Genomic DNA, 23,697 nt, shown 5'->3' with positions numbered 1-23,697 from the left:
TAAGTGGCTCTACTCTACTCTTTTCTACTCTCCTATTTTACTCTTCCTTTTTAGATATTTGGATATACCTTTGTATACTGGCATAGTTCCACCTTAGAATTGGAATATAATATATAAGATATACCTTACTGAATTTTCATGAGAACACATATTGGACTTTTCTTCAGACTGTCTTAATTTCCCTGTCTCTCTGACATGAGAATAAGAAGAGTCCTATGTAGGCCCCAAGGCCTGTTTGATATGGCCTTTTATATGATAATTCCTAATCCTTTACATCCTCATCACACACAAGGAAAATGTCAGCATCTTCAGTTCCACCTCCTGTCTTTCTCAGCACCACTACCTCCAAGATATACAACATAGCTGGTCTGACATCTTTCCCTTTCATTCTTGCAGGTACCTTTCCATCCCAAATAACTCCTGGCACTCTACTCCATTCACTCTCCCTGCCTTCTTCAGCTTTCTACCTCACTTTCAACATTTGATCGCAAGTATTTAAACTAATCTACCTTAGCCACCGCGACTCCTTGCATCTGCTCACTCTCATTATCTTGCTCATATTGATTTTCATTCCCTTTCTCTCCAGTGTGTACTTCCACATCTCAAGACTTGCCTTAACCTACTCCCTACTCACACTGCAAATCACAATGTCATCCATAAACATTATAGTCAAATGAGACTGCGCTCTGATCTTGTCTGTCAACCTGTCCATCACTCCTACTCCACACCTCACTGCTGTCACACTGTCCTCATATATATATATATATATATATATATATGTAGGCCCAGTGGTGTTAGTCCTTATCTCCAGATTCCATTGTGTGAACCAGATGAGAGCTTACAACTCATCCTGGATGGGACACTGATCCAATGCAGGTTACTTTCCCAGCCAAGGTCGGTACCCATTTACAGACAATGTAGTTTGTCTTGTTCACGGACAAGTACCGAGTGGGATTTTAACCCAGGTCTACATATTAGCAAGCCAGCTCCTTACCAATTGAGCTACCTGCGCTTTCTAAGCTTTATATGAAGCCACAAACATACAATGCAATTCCTTCTGGCTTCCTCTATACTTTTCCAACAACACACACAAATCAAACATTGCATCTGCAATGCTTTTTGTGGGAATAAAACCATACCTTCAACTCTCCTCTCAACCTACCTTCCACTACTCTTTCCTAGCTGATCAACCTTATGCCTATGTAATTATTACATCTCTGCATATCACACTCACTTATTTATATCACCTCTCAACATAATGAAACTTGGTAGTATAGAGCGGCCATATTGCTACACCCAAAAGCGACAAGTTAATTCAATTGCCATTTGAAAGACTTTGAAAGTGAGTAATCTCAAAACCAAAATAATTATAATTACCATTAATGTTTTAGTTGTTAAAGAGACACATTATTCAACCAATAATAGTTGTAAAGGAGGTGACTTGTGATGAGTAGGTCTTATTTACATTTAAAGTATAATAGAACATTTTTGTCTCAAAGAACTAATTTTAGAAGCGAAATAAAAAGATTTAAGACTTTTTTTGTCAGATTAATTTGTCTGACTGTCTGTTTATTTAACTGTCTGTGTATTTTCAACTGGTGAGGTAAATAACATCAGCTTCCTATTCATTCAATGCCATATTGAACTCAGATTTTAAAAAAATGAACCAATACAGTGGAGTCCAGTCAGTGCATCAAAATGGAGGAATTTTGTAAGCTTGGATCAAATATTCACTCAGAATGCCGTATACATATATAAATATGGTGTAAGTGAATGAATCATTAGTGAATGAATCTTACATTATTACTAGTTTCAAACTAGCAAAACTCATTTCTTTGTTCTTTTTTAAATTTACTTTGCACAGGATGCGATTCTCTTCCTCTGTGTTTTCACATCCTGCATGAATTAGACTATGTTGACTTTCCAAGGTGTTTCAGTTGATGGTTCTATTACTGTTTCTCTGCCAGAGACGGCCAAACAGGGGTGCAGGTTTTATATACGAGGTCTGTTAGAAAAGTATCGGACATTTTAATTTTTTTCAAAAACCATATGGATTTGAATCACGTGTGATTGCATCAGCAAGCTTGAACCTTCGTGCGCATGCGTGAGTTTTTTCACGCCTGTCGGTTGCGTCATTCGCCTGTGAGCAGGCTTTGTGTGAGCAGTGGTCCACCCCTCTCGTCGGATTTTTATTGCGAATAAAATGTCTGAACGATTTGGAGCTTTGCTGCATCAAATTTTTCCAGAAACTGTGAGAGACCTCCAGGTGGACACCATTCGGAAAATTCAGATGGCTTTCAGGGACGATTTTATGGGGATTACACAGATTAAGGAGTGCTTCAGCCGATTAAAAGACCACCCACAGCGTCTGAGAGCGCGGCGCACTCCGAGCACCAATTGACAGGCTGAAACAACCAGATCATTTCCAACGTGAAGGCTTTGTTGATCCGGGACGTCATCTGACTTACACAACAATGGCAGAAGACATGGACATCAGTACTTTTTTGGCACATTCCACTGTTACACGAGTTTTTTCATGGAAAGAGGAGCGGAGGGATGCGCCACCGTGCCGCTCATGGCACGGCACAAAGCCACCTCCGTATTGGTCTCACAGGATGTGAGACCAGTGCTGATGTGCCGATGTCCACGTCTTCCGCAATTCCTGTGCTAGTCAGACGTCCCGGATCAACAGAGCGTCCAGTTTGGAAATGAACGGCACATTCCACTGTTACAGGAGTTTTTGTCATGGAAAGAGGAGTGGAGGAATGCGCCACCGTGCCGCTCATGGCGTGGCACAAAACCACCTCCGTGTTGGTCTGCATGGCACAAAGCAACGCCGTGATGAAGCCTCACAGGACATGTTGGGGCATGTCCAGCTCATGCACAATTTCTCGGATAGTCACACGACTGAAAAGCCGTCTGAAAGCTGTCTGAAAGCCGTCCTGTGAGACCAACATGGAGGTGGTTTTGTGCCGTGCCATGAGCGGCACGGTGGCGCATCCCTCTGCTCCTTTTTCCATGAAAATAACTCCTGTAACAGTGGAATGTGCCGAAAAAGTACTGATGTCCACGTCTTCTGCCATTGTTGTGCAAGTCAGATGACGTCCCGGATCAACAAAGCCTTCACGTTGGAAATGATCTGGTTGTTTCAGCCTGTCGTTTGGCGCTCGGAGTGCGCCGCGCTCTCAGACGCTGTGGGTGGTCTTTAAACCGGCTGGAGCACTCCTTAATCTGTGTAATCCCCATAAAATCGTCCCTGAAAGCCATTTGAATTTTCTGAATGGTGTCCACCTGGAGGTCTCTCACAGTTTCTGGAAAAATTTGATGCAGCAAAGCTCCAAATCGTTCAGACATTTTATTCGCAATAAAAATCAGACGAGAGGGGTGGACCACTGCTCACACAAAGCCTGTTCACAGGAGAATGACGCAACCGACAGGCATGAAAAAACTCACGCATGCGCACGAAGGTTCAAGCTTGGCTGATGCAATCACACGTGATTCAAATCCATATGGTTTTTGAAAAAAATAAAAAGGTCGGATACTTTTCTAACAGACCTCATACAGGGGGATCGGGCAGGGAATCAATGTCCAGTGGTGGCTGTAGGGAAATGGACACATGACTTCAGTGGAAATACGTAAACATGTTTGAACTACTGCTTCATTCAGGAGGTGGTTCACATGGTTGAATCCCAACAGCTTTGAAAATCTCACATCTGAAAAACTGAGAAATTATTTGAATTAAAAATATGAGATAATGACTCAGAATCAGAAGACTTTATTCATCCCAATAGAAAATGCTTATATTACAACTGCACAAATAAAGAGACAACACAAGTAGACATGAAGAGTGGTATATAAGAAAAATAACCACATAAAAATAAAATAAAATGGAATATAGAAATCCAAATAAGTCTACTTTAAAAATCTCTTTAGCACTGAGGCTGAATTATCGCACATAACAGCACTGAATATATTGCATAAACTGTTATGTGTCGACGCGGGTTGAGGAGCGGACCTGCGTCTGACAGAACCCAGCGCTAAAAATAACCAGAAAGCGGTTCCAAAACAAAACAATTTATTTTTACCCTCTTGGTGCATAACAATGTGTACAAACTAAACAGCGTCTTTCTGGTGGAGTGACTGTTGGCGCGCTCTCCAGCGCCCGTAAGGATCAAAGCCCGGCGCTCCTGGACCCACTACCACCGCCAAACACCCCCCAGGTGGACACGACAAACTGACTCTCTGTGAAGCAAAGAAGAGGTGAGGTAAGTCAGCAGTTACAACAATATCTTTCAAAAGACACACGCTATCAGCAACACATTCAGGTCTATATCTTTTTTTAACTTTATGCAAATGAGCAGCTTCTCACAACAAGTGGAGGATCACTTATCCGCACGCCACAGCAGTGAGAAGCAAACTGCACAATTCTCATCACAATTCAAGTATACTGTGTAACAAAACACCAAGTTACTATCAACAATTAGTCAAACACTTAATCACCTTTGATGTGTGCTGACAGCATGTGTCCTCACCCTTCCTTGCTTCACGGGCTCGATGTGTCAAACCCAGGCGCGGTCCTCAGCGTCTCACAAACGAACATCACAAAGTCGTGTTCCCGGCAGTTCTGCTTGAATCACACATGACTTAAATGCAGAACGCCATCCAATTATCTGCTTCAGCTGAAAGTCTTTAAGGTTGCATGTGAGCACCATTCACAGGTGCTGCACATGATGTTGATGAGGGTGAAGGATTCTTCAGCCAGCACCTTCTCCACAGACAAATCAGCTCTCATGCCACCTGGAGAGCAAAGAAAAGAAAAGAACACCAAAATATCCAGCCACACCCCCCAACACACAACATAAACAACAAGTTATTGCACACTCTGACAGTGGGAGTTCGTGCGCATATGAGTAACTGCAGACATGTTATTATTGCACATGTGAGTAGCATAAAAAGGAGTAGTAATGAGATACAGTAAGGCAGGGAGGGAACAACAATTGTCTGGATGAGTGGCAGCAGGAGGAGTAATAGAGTCTAATGGTTGTGGGGAGGAATGACTTTCTGTCACAGTTTGCATTTTTGGTTAGCCCAGCTGTTCTGCTATTTAGTTCAATTTTATTAAATCATATTTTCTTATTTTTTTTTCCTTTCTAAATGTGTATTTTCCATGCATTTAATTCCATTAAGAATTTATAACATCTTTTGATTGGTGTTCATATTTTATTTGTGTACCTTATGCAAATTATTGATGTGTTGTTTAAAATCTTTGAAACAACGGCTTTATAAAGACCTTAAAAACTAAATGAGGTCACACTTTACATTCTAGTATTATGCTGCAAAAATATTTTTAAAAAGCACAAGTGTACAAACCTTCATAGAACAGATAGATTAGAAATAATAAGAAACTAGGGAATGTGTTGTGGTAGTCTTAATCAACCAGATTACAAGCTTCCACTCACAGTGCAGCAGATAATTCAGACAGTTCTTTAAATGGTGATACAAGCACCAAATTCAGCACAAATGCTCCTTAGACATTACTCTTTTGAAAAAAACAAACAAACAAACAACAACAACAAAAAAAAAACAATTGGCCACTTGAATTTTCAATAGGTGGCCAGGTAGGGGTCAATTGAAGATTTACACAGGGGTCAAAATTAGAAGATGTCCAAACATATTGAAAGCTATACCACATTATTTGTCTGATCATAAATATTCCAAAAAGGTATAGTTTTCACTATCTATGACTGAATGTTATGGAGTTATGTGGTAAAAACAGCAAGAATGGTGACAAAGGTTCATTTCACTTTGTACAGGGATCAAAAGTTAAAGTTACTTCAATTTTCGAAAAAAGTGATACAAATTATAGACTGAGCTAATAGGACTAACAAATGGAATAGCTTTGACTGTGGTGAATGTTTGGTCTCCAAATTAAAGGTCAAACAATGTCCACGTCCACTAGATTCTATGACATGTGACATATGTTACCCTGTAACGTGAAAACTCAGCATGACACATGATGCAAACTATTCCTTTTTAAAACCCTATTAACTCAACAATAATTTGCATCACCTTTTACCAAATGAAGCAACTTTACTTTTGACCATTGTACAAGCTGAAATTGATCTTTGTCATCATTCTTGCTGTTTTACCTCATAACTTCAAACATTCAGTCACAGATGGTCCAAACTATACTTTCTGGAATCTTTGTAATCAGACAAATAATACGGTATAGTTTTTAATATGATTGGGCATCTTTTCATTTTGACCCCTGTGTAATTCTTCAATTGACCCTTATCTGGGTGAGTACTGAAAATCAGTGGCCAACGGTTTTTTCAAAGAGTAATGTCTAAGGAGTACTCGTGCTGAATTTGGTGCTTGTATCAGCATTTGCAGGATTCTTCTGTAAATCTTCTGTTATCTGCTGCACTACCAGCCTCTCTGCTCATAAAAATCTTCTAGTCTTCTTGGCAGCAAATGCCCATACCACAGGCCTCACACAGACTTTTTTCATGTGGCTTAGTCCACCTTTTGTAAGAGCTCCCTGTGGAGCTATCATCCTCATCTCTCCATAGCAGTTCTTCCTAATTTTGGAAAACAGTCTGTGCAAAGCTTTTTCCACCTCATTGTGAGAAAAACCTGGAAGCTCATAGACACCATAGCAGGTGCGACAGGCCTGTCCAAAAGGCCGCATGATCACTGATCCCCGGCCTTGCCGCAGACGGTAACGGAACAACACCACCACCCGTGCTGAAGGCCAGGTCTTGTAGCAGGAACCGCATTGGAAACTGTGGAGATTGGAAAAGGGATATCCAAATGCAAGTAATGAGACTTGAAAATTATTCAGAAAATATTGAGATGTTGCAAAAATGAGCCAACAGATTCTGAGGTCTTAAGAATATAAACTGAAATTAAATTTCCCTTTTGTTAATCGGCTGTTACAAACAAGACAGGCCACATCCATCAGCTTTGTGACAACTAAATAAGATCACATTTACTGGTAAAATGTCTTGGGGTTATTGGTGCAGTACCGGAATTCTCCACAGAATGGCGTTTTTTTTCATGTCATAGCTTCTCATTATGTGGTGGTATGGAGTTGCCACAGGAATGTGGTTAGACAAGACATCATGTGACACATCTTTAAGATCTTACAACTAATATCTACTAATATCTAGCAAAAACTAGAAAAATGACTACAGTGAACATAAAAATTTCCCAATACATACTTTCCATAGGCACAGTGGGAGTAGACCTTCCAGCCTCTCTTCCTCTCCTCACTGGTGATTGTGTCTGTCTGAGTATAGTTAAAGTTGAGAGTCCACTGGTCATCATTGTCCAGTTCATCATCCAGCATGTCCTCAAAGGTGTCCCGCCACAACAAAGGAACCCACTCTGTGTGATGAGATAAAGCCCAGTCAGCTGTGTGCAGCCTTTATGTGTCACATGACCATCAGTATTCACCTGTTTACCATAGAACAGACTAAAGACGCATCTTTTTACTCAGTTATATGGTTAGAATGTTGTGTTGGCATCTTTTTTAATTCTTTTAATTTTTTTTTTTTTTTTTTTTACTATTTATTGTGCTTTTTGAACTTTTAATTGTGCTTTTAATCTTTTAATTTTACATTGTCCTTGAACTATTTTGTGTGAGGCGCCTTACGGCTACGCTGTCACGAATTGGCACGTTATAAATTGAATAAATTGAAATTGAAAACATTTTCAGCTTATCTCTACAAAACCTGAACAAATGATCAGTTTTATCAAGAGGAAGAAACTGGGGTGCTGAACAAGACCCCCCCCCCCCCCCCCAAAAAAAAACAGTAAACAACTTTTGTTGCTTTATTATTATTATTATTATTAATGAAAGATTAATATCATGAAAAAGTGCAATAAAAACATGCAGGATCATTTTTAAAAACATGTTCTTGTCTATTTGTGCCCAAATCTAATGAAGCCCCCTTCGGTCCATTCTTGTCTATCCTACTTTGTGAAGTATCTTGCTATTGAGAACCCCATAAAAAAAAAAAAAAAAAAAAAAAAGCCACAGTCCTTCTGGCCAGATGTTTCTTTTTTGTCACTGTCTTTCTTGTCTTCAAATTCTTTATGAGAATTTTTCCTCCCAGACCTCCAGCTCTTTCATGAGGCAATTATTCTTTGCGTCCAGATCCTTTTGGAATGTTTCCTCCTGGGCCTCCGGCTCTTTCTTCATCCAGTTGTCTTTGACTTCAAGCTCCTTACAAAATTCTTGCTTTTAGGCCTCTAGCTCTTTCTAGTTCTTTGCTTAATCCCATAACAGGCTGTCAGGTAGTAAAATTTCATGCTGAACTATATTAGATCTGGATCTGAAAAGTGAGCTAAAGTTATGTAATTATAGAAGGCTAACTGCACTGCAAACTAACAAAATATAAAGCTGACTGAATGTAAGGTTATTTGATACCAAACCTTATTGAATCTAAAGCTAACATGATTTAAACCTAAGCTGCCCAGTTGTCAGAAAAATGTTTTGGGACATTCCATACATGTATATGTTTTTCGGAGACTTTATTTTTGCCGCTGAACATTATGCAACAATTTACAGTAATAATGTTATACAAAAGGTATTACAGGATATGTTTTGTTGGCTAATGTAGCCATTGTTCATGATTTGTTGAATTCTGTGCAGTTCCTCTCTGCTGGAGAAGTACATGTTCATATGCATGCCATTCATTTGGGCTGGTGTTTATTTTATTTTTAAGTTATATTTTAAATAAAGCTGAAGACATTTTCTACTTTTCACTGTTATTGTTCAGAGGTTTTTCTACTGAAACCCAACTGATTTTCTAACTACCGGTCCTTCTGACTTTGTAAAAATACAAAGTACTCTTCTCAAAAACTACTCAGAGTACTACTTACTTTTTAGTCTTTGATATTTCATTAATTATGAATATGAATGAATCAAACTGGAGATCCATATAGTATACCTACTGTTAATAAAACATATTCCCACCTTATTGATGAAATATATGAATGGATCATACTCAGGGCCATTTGTGTTCTTCACAAATTAACACCTAAAACAGGAATTTTTTTCAGTTTCGAGAATACTAAACATAATTTTGAACCTGTGTAAAGAGTACGAACTTTTCCCACTGCACTGCAAACAAACACCTGAGCATGGGCCTTAAACTCTTGGACATAGTAGCATGTCTTGGGCAGTTCCCTTCTAAACCTTTTATTAAGTTTCAGCAGAAGTTGGCTTATAAAGTTCAGAGTCTATCCAGCGTCACCTCAGCCACATGAGGTGTACAGCCAGTACATTCTGACTGCCGGTCCCAAGTCCAGATTAAATGAGGAGGGCGTTAACCTTAAAGTTTGTCAAATCTCAGCCACAAGATGTGCAGCCAGTACACTCCGAGCACCAGTCTCAAGCCCGTATCAATGGGTAGGGTTGTGTCAAGAAAGGCATCTGGCATAAAAGAAGGCAAAATAAAGACACAGAGTACAAATCAAATTTGCATACTGGATCGGTCGAGGCCCAAGTTAACAATGACCACCATCGGTGCCGGCAGAAATTGGCTACTGCTGGGCAAAGAAGAAGAAGAGGTGGAAAACGTGTCCAGAGACAAGCAGGAGAAGAGGAAAACTACAAGGGTAGAAGTGAGAGTCGGGACTTTGAATGTTGGCAGTATGACTGATAAAGGGAGAGAGCTTGCTGATATGATGGAGAGCAGAAAGGTAGACATATCGTGTGTGCAAGAGACCAAGTGGAAGGGGAAGGGAAGTAAGGCCAGGAGCATAGGCAGTGGCTTCAAGTTGTCGTATCATGGTGTGGATAGGAAGAAAAATGATTTTGGGGTCATTTTAAGGAAGAGTATGTTAAGAGTGTGTTGGAGGTTAAGCGAGTGTCCAACAGGGTGATGAGCGTGAAGTTGGAAATTGTGGAAATTGTAGGGGTGATTATGAATATCATCAGTGCATATGGCCCACAGGTAGGCTGCAAAACAAAGGAGAAAGAAGATTTCTGGAGTGAGTTAGATCAGGTGGTGGACAGTATGCTCAAGGATGAAAGAGTAGTGATAGGAGCGGACTTCAATAGACATGTTGGTGAAGGGAACAGAGGTGATGAGGAAGTAATGGGTAGATATGGTGTCAAGGATAGGAATGTGGAAGGGCAGGTGGTAGTTGATTTTGCAAAAAAGGATGGAAATGGCTGTAGTGAAAATCTACTTTAAGGCAGGAGCACAGGGTGACATGTAAGAGTGGAGGAAGGTGCACACAGGTGGACTACATTCTTTGTAGGAGATGCAAGCTAAAAGAAATTGGAGATTGTAAGGTGGTGGCAGGAGAGAGTGTAGCTAGACAGCACAGGATGGTGGTTTGTAGGATGACTTTAGATGTAGTGAAGAAGAAGAAGAGAGTGAGAGCTCAACAAAGGATCAGATGGTGGAAGCTGAAGGAGGAAGACTTGTGTGAAATTCAGTGAGCAGGTGAGAGAGGCACTGGATGGAGGGGAAGCAATTTTGGACAACTGGAAAAGTACTTTAGATGTGGTGAGGGAGACCGCTAGGAAGGTACTGGGTGTGACATCTGGACAACGGAAGGAAGACAAGAAGACATGGTGGTGGAACAAAGATGTCCAGGAAAGCATAAGGAGAAAGAAGTTGGCAAAAAAGAATTGGGATAGACAGAGAGATGAAGAAAGCAGACAGGAGTACAAGGAGATGTGGCGTAAGGTGAAAAGTAGCAAAAGCTAAGGAAAAGGCATATAGCAAGCTGTACAAGAAGTTGATCAGAAAGGAAGGAGAAAAGGACTTGTACCAACTGGCCAGACAAAGGGACAGAGCTAGAAAGGATGTGTTGCATGTTAGGGTGGTAAAAGATGCAGATGGCAATGTGTTGACAAGTGAGGAGAGTGTGCTGAGAAGGTGGAGGGAATATTTTGAGGAGCTGATGAATAAAGAAAATGAGAGAGAGAAAGGCTGTATTATGTGGAGAGAGTAAATCAGGAAGTGCAAGAGCTTCAAACAGAAATTGAACACAGAACAACAGACTCCAAACAGATAAAAGGTCAAAAAGGGGTTTATTGCAAAAGTAAAGGGGTTCCACATGTTGAGCAGGGAAGGACAAACACTAAGCTGAGCAAGGCAAGCAGGTCTGGTGAGTGTGGCTGGATTAGAGGAAAATGTTGTGTGGGCCGCCAGAAGAGGAGGTACTGCTGGCCCACCACCAGTGGGCGCCCTGCCTGAAGTGCGGGCTTCAGGCACGAGAGGGCGCTGCCCCCACGGACACAGCCGGGGGTGACAGCTGTCACTCATTATCTCTTGACAGCTGTCACCCATCTACTCAACATCATCTCACTCCATAAAGACCAGACGTCATCTCCACCTCGTTGCCGAGATATCGTACTTCGTTGGAGGTAATATCCTCAGCCATTTGTGTTGCAACATATCTGTATATTGTGAGTGTTTGCAGGAGTACCGGTCCCTTTTTCTGTGGAGGCTGAGTGAGTGCAGGACGGCACTCATTTCCCCTGAGGAATCACTGCGGTACTCTGCAACATATTGAGTGAGAGGTGGAGGTGGCATTCCCACCGTTGTTGTTACGGGGTGTACACACACCCACACTTGACTGTCTTTGTTCTCGCCAGCAGTACCAGATCCGACAGTCGGGGACGGTGATCACCTGGGAATTCGGGACTTGGTGGCTCCAGTATTCACCAGGTTCGGTGGCGGCGGAAATCGTGTGGTTCCGGCTCTTCTCAGGACAGACGTCTTCTATCCTCGAGCCTGCCCACACGTCACCTTTGTGGATTGACTGTAATCATATTCTGAGATTGTCTGTATGTTCGTTGTGCACCTTCACAACATTAAATTGTTAATTTTTGGCTCATCTATTGACCGTTCATTTGCGCCCCCTGTTGTGGGTCCGTGTCACTACACTTTCACAACAGAAAAAGCAGGAAAAAAACACAGGGGTTAAAAAGGAGCAACAAAAACACAGAATACAATCGAGTTACAAAAGTTCAGAAAGTGGTTAGTGGTTACAACAACAAATGGGCAGTGAGAGGAGCGTGAGACCGGGTTTAAATACTGCAGCTTGAGGTGGAGGCAATCAGTGTGTGAGGAGCAGGTGAGCTTAGGTGGAGGCAGAGTTGAAACTAGGTCAGCCACGCCCAGCCCAGCACCTGCACCTGCATACAGACACTGAAGAAGATAGACTAAGAACACATAGGACAGAAGTCTTCAACTCATCCCAGAAACGGCCAAGAAGGTGCAGGTTTTCTTTGCAACCACCTACTCCACCAGGTGATTTCACCAACCCCGTCTCACAACATGTCATGATTCAGGGGCAGGAAATATACATTAATCTATTGGTTTGTGATATTGTAACGAAAAGTGCCTCATTTTCATCACAGCAGCACAAATTCATTCTCATTCATTCTGTGATGGCTGCACGGAATTAAAAGTGAAGCGGTGGGGGGGTGGTTATGGTTAGGGTTGGGGGTAGGAGTAGGGTTAGTAATAGTGAGCTTAAAAAAACCCTGTCACAAAAATCTGACTCATTTCGTGACGGGAGCATGAAAAAAATGTGAGACTGGCCTGGATTTCACTGATTGATTCCATCTGCTCAAAGTAATGTTAATCAGTGAAATTACCTGGTGCAGTGGGTGGCTGCAAAGAAAACCTGCACCCTCTTGGCCCTTCTGGAATGAGTTCAAGAACTCTGACATAGGGGAAGACAATGGACAGAACCTAACAGAATAGTGCGGCAGATGACAGAATATTTATAGAGGAATATTTTAAATGGTGAAACAAGCACCAAATTTGCCACAAATACTCCTTAGACATTAATTACTCTTTTGAAAAAGCTGATTGGCCACTTGAATTTTCAATAGGCAGCCAGGTAGGTGTCAATTGAAGAATTACACAAGGGTCAAAACTGAAAGATGCTCCAATCATATTGAAAACTATATCACATTATTTCTCTGATCATAAATATTCCAAAAAGCTATAGTTTGGACTATCTACACACAAGATTACACCAAGGATCAGCTCTGAGTACTTTCTTGTTTGCGATGGCGATGGACAGGTTGACGGATAAGATCAGACAGGAGGGAGGGGATCAGACAGGTTGGACAGTTTGGAGACAGTCAGAGAGGTGAGATTGAGATGGTTTGGGCATGTGCAGAGAAGGGACTCAGGGTATATAGGGAGAAGGATGCTGAGGATGGAGCCACCAGGCAGGAGAAGAGGGAAGCCAAAGAGCAGGTTTATGGATGTGGTGAGGGAGGACATGCAGGTGGGTGGTGTAACAGTGGAAGCTACAGAGGACAGGGTGAGATGAAAATGATCTGCTGTGGCGACCCCTAATGGGAGCAGCTGAGAGAAGAAAAATAATAGTCTATTGTTGGGGAGTATGTCTCATGGTTAATTTGCCTGGAGAGTGGAATCTTATTTTATTTACCAAACAGATCTGTATTCTCAAATTCCATTTACCAATAAAGACATTATTCAATACTAACGGAAGAACTGAGAAATGAATGCACACGAGTGCATAATAACAATGCACACTCTGATTGGCTGATTACCATTCGGATATTTTTGTTGTGTGGGCTGCTGAAGAGGAGGTACTGCTGGCCCACCACCACCAGAGGGCACCCTGCCTGGAGTGCGGGCTCCAGGCACCAGAGGGCGCTGCCGCCTCACAGGAGCAGCCGGGGTGACAGCTGACACTCATCACCTGTGACAGCTGTCACCACTCATCTGATCTGCATCGGTATATCAGCAAGACGTCATCTCCACCTCTTTGCCGAGATATCGTTCTACCTGAAAGGTAATATCCTCAGCCTGACTGCTTGATAGAAAGCCTTTTTGTTGTGATTTTTGTGAGTGATAACAGACTTTTTCTCCAACGAGAGGTGGAGGTAGCTTCCCTGCCGTGCAGATTGCTGGGTGCAGACGCACCCACGTTTAATTGTGTTTTTGTTCCTCGCCAGCAGTACCAGGTCCGACACGCGGAGGCAGTGGCCACCTGGGAGTTCGGGACTTGGCGGCTCCAGTATTCCCGGGGTCTGGTGGCGGAGGAAATCGTGTGGTTCCGGTTCTGCTTTGGAGAGGCGTCTCCTATCTTCGAGCCTGCCCACACGACACCTTGTAATTTGACCTTTGATCTATTGTGGAATCTGTTGTGTTTGTTGTGCACGTTCGCAACAGTAAAGTGTTGTTATTTGACCTATTCTATTGTCCGTTCATTTGCGCCCCCTGTTGTGGGTCCGTGTACTTACACTTTCCCAACAATTTTCCCATATCTGGACCAGTTACCATGACAATCGGTCCGCAATGCGTATTTTTGTTACAAACCAGGAAGCAAAAAACATGATTAAAAAACCAAGTCGGACATAAACCTACTCCATAAATATCTAAACAGCACCTGAAAAAACACACAGATTGAAAGCTTACCAGCTAACGACCAGACCATCTGTTAGCAAGTTCTTCATGGAGGTGAAGCAAACAGGTCTGACTACTATGAGCCATCAGCAGCTTTCATATTTGGGTGATACTGTACGTTTGTGGGTTTATATATATAATAGCCATATAATAAACAAATTATTAACCTTGCTTGCTCGATCTGTACAGTGATGTCAGACCTCTGTGGTAACGCTCGGTCCGTACTATCAACATGTCTGCCTGACATTTCCCAATACAGACCTCGCGGTCGGTTAATAATCCCTTATTATTTAACCAGATAAAAAGCCCATTGAAATCAAAACCTCTTTTACCAGGGTGACCTGGCCAAGAAAGTCAGCAGCCCATGTTATAATACACAGGTTGACATCATCAAAAGAATGTTAAAAACAAATAAAATACAAGCAATATACAGATAAAACAATCAGCTTGGTCCTTGCAACAATATATAAGATAAAACAAATTAAAATTTAGAAACACGAGCAGCACAGTGCAAAAGAATTCTGTTTGCAGTCTCTTTAAACACAGCAGAAGGCATTCAAAGAAATCACTGCGGATCCATCCAGTCTTTCACGTCTCCAGGGTAAAACCACATCACACCTCACCCCTCTGTGCACCCGGTCCAGCGCCGCCTCCTGCCCGTATTATCGACGGGGAGCCGGCTTGGACAGTACGTCGGCTCTTGGACATCCGTCGAATGGGCCGGGGCTTTCAATATTTGGTGGACTGGGAAGGGTATGGACCCGAAGAATGCTCCTGGGTGAAGAGGAGCTTCATCCTGGACCCGGCCCTCCTGGCCGATTTCTACCGTCGCCACCCGAATAAGACTGGTCGGCGCCAGGAGGCGCCCGTTGAGGGGGGGGTCCTGTTGTGTGGGCCACCAGAAGAGGAGGTACTGCTGGCCCACCACCAGAGGGCGCCCTGCCTGAAGTGCGGGCTTCAGGCACGAGAGGGCGCTGCCGCCTACAGGAACAGCCGAGGTGACAGCTGTCACTCATCAACCATGACAGCTGTCACCGATCATCTGCATCTCACCTGGAATAAAAGCAGGAAGACACCTCCACCACATCGCCGAGATATCGACTTCAGCGAGAGGTAATATTCTCAGCCGTGTAACTAACTGTGTTTAGTCTGAACTCATTTTTGCAGCTGTTTTTCCTGTGGAGTGCATTGTCTGGAGATTGGCGTGACCGGCGACAGCTTCGCTTCACACCCCGCCAGATAAGTGCTTTGTGACAGGAGCTGCACGTGTGAATCGGAGGTGGAGGTGGAATTCCCACCATTATTGTTACAGGGTGTACACACACCCACACTTGACTGTCTTTGTTTTCCGCCAGCAGTACCAGATCCGACACGCTGAGACGGTGGCCACCTGGGGACTTCGGGACTTGGCGGCTCCAGTATCCCTCGGGTTCGGTGGTGGTGGAAATCGTGTGGTTCCGGTTCGTCTACAGACGGGCGTCTCCTATCGTCGAGCCTGCCCACACGACACCTTTATTGATTGACTTGTATTCATTCTGTAATCTGCTGTGTTTGGTTGTGGCATTCACAACAGTAAAGTGTTCAAATTTAACTTACGCCCCCTGTTGTGGGTCCGTGTCACTACACTTTCCCAACAACAAGCAACGAGGATGTTAGTGAAGGTGAGCATATGGAGCCACTTTACAAGCAAATTATTTAACTAAAATGTAATTAAATTTTAGTAACCTTTAACACATTTTTTTCCTGTTTTGTCTATTTGCTTTTTAGGATTACCTAATAAATGGTGTGTCTTTGTAGTACCAGGAACCGAGGGACAGATAGAAGATGACTATACAAACTATATAATATTACAGAGAATTACAAAGTATACAGAAAGTAATAGGGCTATTATGGTATGAATGTAGAGAGTATATAATATGAATGAACCTTTTTCCTTATTTTTAACAAACACAAATATACTGCATTGATTTATTCAGTCTAATATTGTTAAGAAATAACAGGAATTACCTTCTTTTTTAAATACAGGGTTATAAAATGTCATTTTTATTATGACATTATTTTATATTACTTCATAAGACAGTCCAGTACTCCCTTAACCTACAAGTTGTAGGTAAAGGGAGTAATATTCTGAAAGTCTGTTTGTTATTAATATGGACTGAGTTTACTGAATGACATTGACTATAAGATGGGTAATCTGGTCTTTGTTTTGATTGTAGAATATTGTATTATGTATTTTTTTTTCTTCACAAAGGGAATTACACACTGTTAAGCGATGAATTACACTTACTTTTATTGAATTACTTATTTTGGAAAATTGTGTTAAATTAGATATTTTGCTGTGACTGTAGATTTTATATGCCAAACCGTAATTTGTAGTCAAGTTAACATTGGGGTATATCTCTGTTAAAATGCACGGGGATGCACCAAATTGTACCATTTTTCTAGAAAATGCTGCAATTTGGTCCCCCAGACCCCCCAACTCAATATTGTTCCTGTTGTGGGCCGCTGAAGAGGAGGTACTGCTGGCCCACCACCAGATGGCGCCCTGCCATGTTGGCAGCGTTTGGGCCTCTAGAGGGGGCACTGGGCTTTTTGGTACCACCAGGTGTGCACCGTTAGGCCGTCATCACTCATCACCACATCCATAAAAGCCTGGGAGAGACACTATAACTCTGCTGAGTTATCAGCTTACCTAACAGGTAAACATACTCAGCCATTTTGTGCCGTACGCACATTCATTGCTACTGAAGTCTTTGCAGTTGTGATTTATATACTTGCAACTTGTAGCTGGGTTTGTGGGAAGTTTGGAGGAGTTGGCGTCTCCACTCCTCACTTCTTACTTGCTAAGTATAACAATTGACACTGCACGTTTTCCAGTTTTCCTCTGCACTCTGGGAGTTATTTGGAGTTTTCCCTCAGGAGGATTACTGTGGTTTTGATATCTGTTTGCTGGGTGTGCACACACCCATCTCATCTGTTTTTGCTCCTGCCAGCAGTACTGGTCCGACAGCCTCGAGCGGTGGCCACCTGGGGTACCAGGACCTGGCGGCTCTGGTGTATTGCAGGCCTCCGGCTGGCGGTGGAACTTTGTGGGTTCCGGCTCTTCTCTGGATAGATGTCTCCTACCCTCGGGCCTGCCTACGTGTCACCATTTGTTATTTGATTGGACTCTGCATATTTGAGACCTGTTTGCACTTTTGCACAATAAATTGTTATTTATTGGTATTCCTATTGACCGGTCATTTACGCCCCCTAACGTGGGTCCGTGCATTCACTTTCTCAACAGTTCCCCCAACTTTAAAAAGGGTTCTGACTCCCATGTGTGATCTAAGGTATACATGATGTAGACCTGGTTTGACTACGTATTAGAAATTTGGTGTTTCCATTGATAAAAAAGAGCACAACAGTGTGTGTGGGGGGGGGCCCTCAATATGGCTAGTACCTAGGGCCCAGAATTTGGTGCTACACCCCTGATGCCAGCATTGGCATACAACTCACAGTAGTGGGTGAGGCAGTTACAACCAGTGATGAATCTCAAAGCACAATGATACAGTGGGGTCAAGGACTGAAGACAACTAGTTCAAGCACACATGTACACAACGCCGTAGTCCAGTACAAGCAAGAAGGTAGCAGTTATCAGGAGCTTCTGAGCTCTTAAAAACTTCTTATTTCTATAAAGGAAGCCTAGCTTCACCCTTAATTTAGAGATCAAGTGTTTAAGATAAACTAAGAAAACAATGAAAGGCTCCATGTCTGTAGTTAATCCCAAGTACTTATAACTGCTGACTAACTCGAGTTTTACATCAAGCAGCTTTAACTGATGGCATATTCTCCAAGGAAAATAATGACTAACTTATTCAGAAATTCCTTCAAAGCTGCAGCTTCACAGCATTTGAACCCCCACCCACTGTACAAGTGGCATTTGACTGTGTTGTTGAGTTTCTTTTTCCCCTGAAAATGGGACGTGGTATATTTTAGGCAGACAGTAATGAACTGTAAAAGAACTTAAAAGTAGTGAAGTAGATTATCTACTTCAATTTGCACTTCAGTACAAATAAAATTACAGATGTAAAAATATACTAATAAAAGTAGAAATACCCCTCAAAAACTACTTAATTACAGTAACTTGAGTCATTGTTGCTTCCGCCCCTGGTCATTGCCTTGTGTTTTTAGCAAGTCAGCCAGTCATCAGAGAAGATGTAACACAAAAAGCATAATAAATAAATCTGATAAATGTTGGTTGTAGCAGTTACACCAAAATGCAATTATAAAATATGTTATTACCTGTAGCTCTGCTCATGGTCCTTGATAATCAAGTACTTGAAGAGCTCTGGTTGATGGTGAAACTATGTCTGAAGCTGTGTTTGTACTGTAAATATCTGCCTGGTTACTGTCCCTCCCTCCACAACCTCAGCAAGAATGGAAAACGAAACCTAAATTATTATTTTCATTTCCTCTTTTCAGATCCACAATATAATACTGGACTGACACGTCACAGGTGTGGCACAAATGACAGCAAAGGGAATCCAGCATAACCAGCTCCTAGATCTTAAAACAGGCCATTCAGTACAAAGCAGACATTCATGGTACCATGGTAATCTAGAGATACTTTTTATTTATTGATATTTATTGGTGCTGCAAAGTATTAAATAAATAACATGAATATCATTGATTTAGATTTTTTTTAAGTTAAAGTGGCATAGTTTGTTATTGCAAGTCATCACAAACATTCATGCACTCCAGACGTTTACATTTCAGCTCTCTAGGGGGCAGTATAACATAGGTAATTGCCTTGCATACGTGCCTTCTTTCAAAGTATAATGGTATTAAGTATTTCAGAGGTTTTCTTGCGCAGAACTCAAATTATTTTGTAGAACTACAATGCTAATATCTCAATATAAATAATAACAAACACAGAGGTTAAAGGACACTGGCAATCTACAATCAATGGGCACTGGGGAGAATGGGAAGCCCAGTATCCACGCTGTTTGAAAGGGCATCTGGTGTAGAACTTGTGCCACATCAGCATGCAGTTCTGCCATTGATATACTGTGGTGAAACAAGTGAAAAGCTGAAGGACGTACATTAACATGATAACATCACGCCACCAGCCTGAACTGCTGAAAGAAAGCAAATTGGATTCATCCTTTTGTAACAGAGGTCAGCAGGTGGCACTGTGCAGAAGAAGATTGTAAACGTCACTCTCCTAGGCCAAAAGACACTCTAGCAACTGATGCTAGAGGCCATGAGTTTAAGCCTTGTGGTGAGAGTGCCTGCCTCCTATCCTGGAGGCTTTGAGTTCACGCCCAGAGTGGGACAAAGTGATGCAAGTTACACTTTCATCTTGTTTATGCCAAATTCTGAGTGAGCTACAATGACTTTGTACCCACTGTGGCTTCAATCAATCAATCAATCAATTTTATTTATATAGCGCCAAATCACAACAAACAGTTGCCCCAAGGCGCTTTATATTGTAAGGCAAGGCCATACAATAATTACGTAAAAACCCCAACGGTCAAAATGACTCCCTGTGAGCAAGCACTTGGCGACAGTGGGAAGGAAAAACTCCCTTTTAACAGGAAGAAACCTCCAGCAGAACCAGGCTCAGGGAGGGGCAGTCTTCTGCTGGGACTGGTTGGGGCTGAGGGAGAGAACCAGGAAAAAGACATGCTGTGGAGGGGAGCAGAGATCAATCACTAATGATTAAATGCAGAGTGGTGCATACAGAGCAAAAAGAGAAAGAAACACTCAGTGCATCATGGGAACCCCCCAGCAGTCTAAGTCTATAGCAGCATAACTAAGGGATGGTTCAGGGTCACCTGATCCAGCCCTAACTATAAGCTTTAGCAAAAAGGAAAGTTTTAAGCCTAATCTTAAAAGTAGAGAGGGTGTCTGTCTCCCTGATTTGAATTGGGAGCTGGTTCCACAGGAGAGGAGCCTGAAAGCTGAAGGCTCTGCCTCCCATTCTACTCTTACAAACCCTAGGAACTACAAGTAAGCCTGCAGTCTGAGAGCGAAGCGCTCTATTGGGGTGATATTGTTGTGGGCTGGGGTGTTTGGCTGGCTTGGTTTTTGTTTTCTGTTTCTCCCACCAGGTGGTATGCATTCAGGACTGAGTGGCTGAGCATTAGGACCTCACCCTGAACACCTGAGGCTTGTTTTCACATGCAGGTCATCAGGACTCACAGCTGTGGTGCATTTTGTCTTAATCAGAGATTGCTGCATTTAAACCTTGAATGCACAGTGTGTGATTGCCAGAGACTCGACCTTGTGAGCAGACGTGTGAGATCGACGTCAGGAGAACAATCTCACCATCACGGACGCAGAGACCGCTCCAGGTTTGACGCCACAGTCTGTGAAGGAGGACTGGGTGAGGTCTCACGCTCTTCAGCACACTTCCTAAGGTAATTTGGTTTTGGTGACTTTTATGAAGTAATGACAGTGGATTTGGTGTCCCTCACACCTTGTGTTAGTGAGCTGTCACGTTATGCTAATTGTCTAATCAGCTTCTGCTGCTGTGGAGATTTGAACTGAGTTGTTCCGTGCCTGCAGGGTAAGAAGCTGATGTACAGATTTAAGCCAGGAAGTGTTTGCTGATTGCGTGCACCTTTGAGTTGTGTCTCTCTGTGTGGAGTTGGACTCACCTCATGTTTTCTTTCTTCACAGACTTGGTTTGTCGCGACCACCTGGGGGGTGTCGGCGGGGTCCCTGGGTCCGAACTGCTGTGGCTCCAGACCGTTTGCGCTGTTAAGAGCGCGCCGTGTTTCCACCTCACCAGACCGCGGACTTTTTAGTTGTTTAGCACTGCATCTCACTGTTATGTTTATTAAATTCTGTTATCCTTTGAACCGTGCTCTGCTTATTTTATGCTGGGTCCTTTCAAACGCTGGGTCGGTGCTCCGACCGCGTCCGAAACATAACAGATATGGTACTATGAGGTCCCTAAGATAAGATGGGACCTGATTATTCAAAACCTTATAAGTAAGAAGAAGAATTTTAAATTCTATTCTAGAATTAACAGGAAGCCAATGAAGAGAGGCCAATATGGGTGAGATATGCTCTCTCCTTCTAGTCCCCGTTAGTACTCTAGCTGCAGCATTTTGAATTAACTGAAGGCTTTTCAGGGAACTTTTAGGACAACCTGATAATAATGAATTACAATAGTCCAGCCTAGAGGAAATAAATGCATGAATTAGTTTTTCAGCATCACTCTGAGACAAGACCTTTCTAATTTTAGAGATATTGCGTAAATGCAAAAAAGCAGTCCTACATATTTGTTTAATATGCGCTTTGAATGACATATCCTGATCAAAAATGACTCCAAGATTTCTCACAGTATTACTAGAGGTCAGGGTAATGCCATCCAGAGTAAGGATCTGGTTAGACACAATGTTTCTAAGATTTGTGGGGCCAAGTACAATAACTTCAGTTTTATCTGAGTTTAAAAGCAGGAAATTAGAGGTCATCCATGTCTTTATGTCTGTAAGACAATCCTGCAGTTTAGCTAATTGGTGTGTGTCCTCTGGCTTCATGGATAGATAAAGCTGGGTATCATCTGCGTAACAATGAAAATTTAAGCAATGCCGTCTAATAATACTGCCTAAGGGAAGCATGTATAAAGTGAATAAAATTGGTCCTAGCACAGAACCTTGTGGAACTCCATAATTAACTTTAGTCTGTGAAGAAGATTCCCCATTTACATGAACAAATTGTAATCTATTAGATAAATATGATTCAAATCACCGCAGCGCAGTGCCTTTAATACCTATGGCATGCTCTAATCTCTGTAATAAAATTTTATGGTCAACAGTATCAAAAGCAGCACTGAGGTCTAACAGAACAAGCACAGAGATGAGTCCACTGTCTGAGGCCATAAGAAGATCATTTGTAACCTTCACTAATGCTGTTTCTGTACTATGATGAATTCTAAAACCTGACTGAAACTCTTCAAATAGACCATTCCTCTGCAGATGATCAGTTAGCTGTTTTACAACTACCCTTTCAAGAATTTTTGAGAGAAAAGGAAGGTTGGAGATTGGCCTATAATTAGCTAAGATAGCTGGGTCAAGTGATGGCTTTTTAAGTAATGGTTTAATTACTGCCACCTTAAAAGCCTGTGGTACATAGCCAACTAATAAAGATAGATTGATCATATTTAAGATCGAAGCATTAAATAATGGTAGGGCTTCCTTGAGCAGCCTGGTAGGAATGGGGTCTAATAGACATGTTGATGGTTTGGATGAAGTAACTAATGAAAATAATTCAGACAGAACAATCTGAGAGAAAGAGTCTAACCAAATACCGGCATCAATGAAAGCAGCCAAAGATAACGATATGTCTTTGGGATGGTTATGAGTAATTTTTTCTCTAATAGTTAAAATTTTATTAGCAATGAAAGTCATGAAGTCATTACTAGTTAAAGTTAAAGGAATACACGGCTCAATAGAGCCCTGACTCTTTGTCAGCCTGGCTACAGTGCTGAAAAGAAACCTGGGGTTGTTCTTATTTTCTTCAATTAGTGATGAGTAGTAAGATGTCTTCAGTCTCCTCTTAGCTGACTTGGTGGGGTCTTCAGCTGCTGTAGCCCACCCACTTCAAGGTATTGGTGTTGTGCACTCAGAGAAGTGTAAAGAGTTGTTATTTGAGACCCATCCCATCCACAAGGCATTTTCACCCAAAGAATCAAAGCTCAGATGTTTCTTCTTCTTTAAGAAACTAAAAAAAAAAAAAAAAAAATCATTTTCTGTAAACCCTTGAGATGGTTTTATGTGAAAATTCTAGCAGATTTGCACTTTGTCGAATACATAACCAGCCTTTTTGATTCCAGTAACCATGCCATCTGTAAAATCAATGATATCACCATTCTGGTTGATTGATTGATTGACTGATTGATTTTTATTTGTATAAAATGTAAACGTGTAAGATAATACAGTATATCCATCCATCCATCCATCCATTTTCTTCCACTTTATCCGGATTCGGGTCGCGGGGGCAGCAGCTCAAGCAAAGCCGCCCAGACCTCCTGATCCACACACACCTCCTCCAGCTCCTCTGGGGGAACCCCAAGGCGTTCCCAAGCCAGCCGAGAGATGTAGTCCCTCCAGCGTGTCCTGGGTCTTCCCTGGGGCCTCCTCCCAGTGGGACGTGCCCGGAACACCTCTCCAGCGAGGCGTCCAGGGGGCATCCGGAAAAGATGCCCGAGCCACCTCAACTGACTCCTTTCGAGCTTCACGAGCTTCACGAGCTTCACGTCACTCTTTCGGGCTGACGTGGG

General features: G+C 42.3%; 1 pseudogene; it reads right to left on the bottom strand.

Moving 5' to 3' along the window:
* Positions 1-6,419: 6,419 nt before the first annotated feature.
* Positions 6,420-18,870, bottom strand: LOC117502350 (annotated as a pseudogene).
* Between the last annotated feature and the right edge of the window lie 4,827 nt (positions 18,871-23,697).

This window comes from Thalassophryne amazonica, chromosome 20, assembly GCF_902500255.1.
Source record: "Thalassophryne amazonica chromosome 20, fThaAma1.1, whole genome shotgun sequence".
NCBI classification, from domain to species: domain Eukaryota; kingdom Metazoa; phylum Chordata; class Actinopteri; order Batrachoidiformes; family Batrachoididae; genus Thalassophryne; species Thalassophryne amazonica.
This window is presented reverse-complemented; position numbering and strand designations above follow the sequence as displayed.